The sequence below is a fragment of the Xiphophorus maculatus genome, unplaced genomic scaffold (assembly GCF_002775205.1).
Source record: "Xiphophorus maculatus strain JP 163 A unplaced genomic scaffold, X_maculatus-5.0-male Unplaced_Scaffold_82, whole genome shotgun sequence".
NCBI classification, from domain to species: domain Eukaryota; kingdom Metazoa; phylum Chordata; class Actinopteri; order Cyprinodontiformes; family Poeciliidae; genus Xiphophorus; species Xiphophorus maculatus.
In genome coordinates this window covers 143,738-146,929 of record NW_019369752.1, presented here as the reverse complement: position 1 = coordinate 146,929, position 3,192 = coordinate 143,738, and the positions used below count along the sequence as shown (strand labels likewise).

At 35.0% G+C, this 3,192-nt stretch overlaps 1 long non-coding RNA gene across 1 annotated transcript; it reads left to right on the top strand.

Moving 5' to 3' along the window:
* Positions 1 to 1,623: 1,623 nt before the first annotated feature.
* Positions 1,624 to 2,268, top strand: LOC111607823. Its single transcript, XR_002752437.1, has 3 exons — positions 1,624 to 1,650; positions 1,843 to 1,908; positions 2,191 to 2,268. It is a non-coding gene; the product is annotated as an uncharacterized LOC111607823 (long non-coding RNA).
* Positions 2,269 to 3,192: the final 924 nt, after the last annotated feature.

Here is a 3,192-nt window from a genome sequence, read left to right as displayed (position 1 = left end):
TTAACCCTCCTGTTATGTTCATTTCGAGGGTACAGCAAAAATGTTCGTGGGTCAGTTTGACCTGTGGAGTGTTTAATCATGCAATATTGTCAGAAACCCAAAGATTCCTCCAAAACATTTTTGTATCTGATTATTAACTCCAATACTAACCATTTCAATCAATATTTGTGCAATGATGTTTTTTATTTCTCAGATATTAAGGATCAATAACAACAACCTGCTCATTTATTCATTTGGACATAAAAAATGGAATTTACATTTTTAATGTCCACTGAAAAAAAACCAGAGGCAAAAAAACTATAATTTCCTTGAAATTGATCTTTGGTAAAAAATTTTATATTACACTTTTTTTTTTTCAATGGGTGATTTTTATAATTGAATTTGATACTTACATACTGTTCTGGGTCAAATTGACCCGCTGATTAAAGTCAATATAAATGAGTCATACAGAAAGTATTTATATTTTCCTCCATTTCTGCTGAGTGTCACTCAGTGTGGGTGGAGTTTGTCCACAGGAACAGAAAAGATTCCTGTCAACAGTTGCATGAACACTTTCTGCTTTCTCGCAGTTTTCTACTAAAGTAAGGAGAATTGTGAGAAAGTGGGCTTGTGTGTGTGTGTGTGTGTGTGTGTGTGTGTGTGTGTGTGTGTGTGTGTGTGTGTGTGTGCGTGCATGCGTGGGTGTGTGTGTGTGTGTAATGAATACTGAATACTGAATTACTACCCTCGGGAGTTGGAAACACTCACACCACTCAGAACCAGAACATGCTTTGTGGGCTCCTAATGGTGGAACAAATACGAGCTCAGATATTTAATTTAAACCGACCGACAGTGACTCGTGGGTGTGTGTGTGTGTGCAGAAGTTTTATAATTTCTTGCTAATAAATTGCACTAAACACATTTTTCTTTTTAATTTGTGTTGATATTAGCAGGTTGCGACTTCAGTATTTTTCTTGATGGAACAGTTGTTTCGCACTTTATTAGCCCAAACTTATTGGAAATCTTTCTGCTAACCAACCATGTCTGCAGAGACAAACAGATTCTCTTCTGCCCTCTAGTGGCAGCAGACAGGTAGCGCTGTTAAAAACAGGTTTCTTCTGTTTTTGCTTTTTATTCCAGGAAATCAAACTAATCTTAATACCAGACAACAATAAATACAAAAAGCAACGATAAATCTATTATTTCATGTTTATTTATATCCTTCTAACTGCTACTGGTGACAACTGGGAATACATTTTTCCATTGTTGGGAATTTCTTAAGCTGATAGACGCCACAGTTCAAAAATGTATGAATATCTTAATACATGTAGCAGTGTGATGTTATTACACTAGATTGTAAAGTGAGAAGCTATTCCAGTAGGAAATTATGTGAGCACTGACAGCTTTTATTTTGAAAAGACGACCAATCCATTTCAAAACAGTGGGTAACTTCCTGTCCCAAAATTATTATCTTCATTCAAATTTAATATGTTGTGAACAAAACTGTGAATTATTACCTTTAATGTTTAACATATTGAGTTCATAGATTGTTGTTTAAAGTATCAGTTCGAAATTTGAAAAGAAAAGTTATCGGGTCATACCATTATAATCTGTGAAAGGTTTTCCCACGCTTTCCGTCGCGCTCTTTCTGTTCGGATCCCGTGGGAGAAGGTATGAAGTTTTGCTTTTTGTGTTTAATAAGTGTATTTTAAGGGTAATAAGTGTTAGTTTTACTACTGTTTTTGTAAAACAATGGGTGTTGAAGCACTTAACCTGCAGTTAGCAGTTATCTAGCTGCTCTTCTGATACATGAAGCATTGCTTCATCTATGTGCTGAAAATAGTATTGTTCATGATTAAACAGGCGCTGTGGAACACTGTGAAAAGAAAAGCCTGTTCTTGATTACTATTTTCTGCCATTTGAATGCAGGTATGTGATGTTTCATTATTATTTTTGGTGGGATTATTTGGTTTAATTATTCTGTTTAATTATTTCTTTTCTTATTCATGTACTGTTTAAGATTATTATGTCCATGTTTGGGCTTAGTTATTAATTAGTGTTGCAATTGTTTTTATTTTGCAAGGTAAATGTGTTACTTTACACAAGTCACACGCGGCTCTTTCTGTTCGGATCCCGTGGGAGAAGGCGCTGTGGAACACTGTGAAAAGAAAAGCCTGTTCTTGATTACTATTTTCTGCCATTTGAGTGCAGGATCATTAAAAGTGCTTTCCAATCAGCTGTGGTCTGACTGTGGTCACTCTTCTACAAGACACAACGCAGAATCAACTACGCTACATATACTTGGAATAAGACAAAATGTGTTTACAAGTAACTTTTCAGCAAGATATGTGAGCTTGTTTTAAGTCAATAATTCCTTAATATTGATGAAAAAGAACAAGTTTCTCTGGCAGATTATTTAATTTAAAATATGGGAAATATGTCTTGTCAAAAGTTTCATAATCTGCCAGTGAAACTAGAACTTTTTCACCAATATTTAGGAATTATTGATGTAAAATAAGCTCTTTATCTTGCTGAAAAATTACTTGTAAATAAAATTTTGTCATATTTCAACTGTACTGAGATATCTGAGTTGATTCTATGTTGCATTGTTTTTTTCTGTGTTTGATATGATGTAAAGCACTTTGAAATGCCTTCCTGCTGAAATGTGCTATACAAATAAAATTTGATTGACTTGCACTGTAAACTAGACAAAAATACTTGGCAAGATTTTGTGTTTTTGCAGTGCAGTGATCGGTTTCTCACCTGTTGTTTGGGGCATGATGCGGTGGTTTTTCAGGTTCTATTTAAATAACTTTTTTGACTGAATAACATCTGGGTGTTGCTGCTTTTCCAAAAAACGTAGCAAGTTGTAGTTAATTCATAATTTAAGAAAGTAATTTAAATACCTTTCCTGTCTTTGTACTTGAAAACAGCTCTTTTTATTTACCCAAGTTACGATGAACTGAGAAAAACATCTGTTTCTGTCACTTTCGGTCTGTTGTGGAAATCTCCTGCAATCTTGTAATTTCCATAAGTGCTTTTCCTGCTTAAGATTGATGTGCACGCATGTAGACAGCATGAAAAATAGACGTGTTCATTGTTGACGAGATGCAGGACAAGAGATGGTGATTTCCTTTTCATGTCTACAGCAGGCATGAATCCTGCATGAGGCGCTTTACGGAGTGAGAGCAGAAGACGACGTAAAAACGTGGC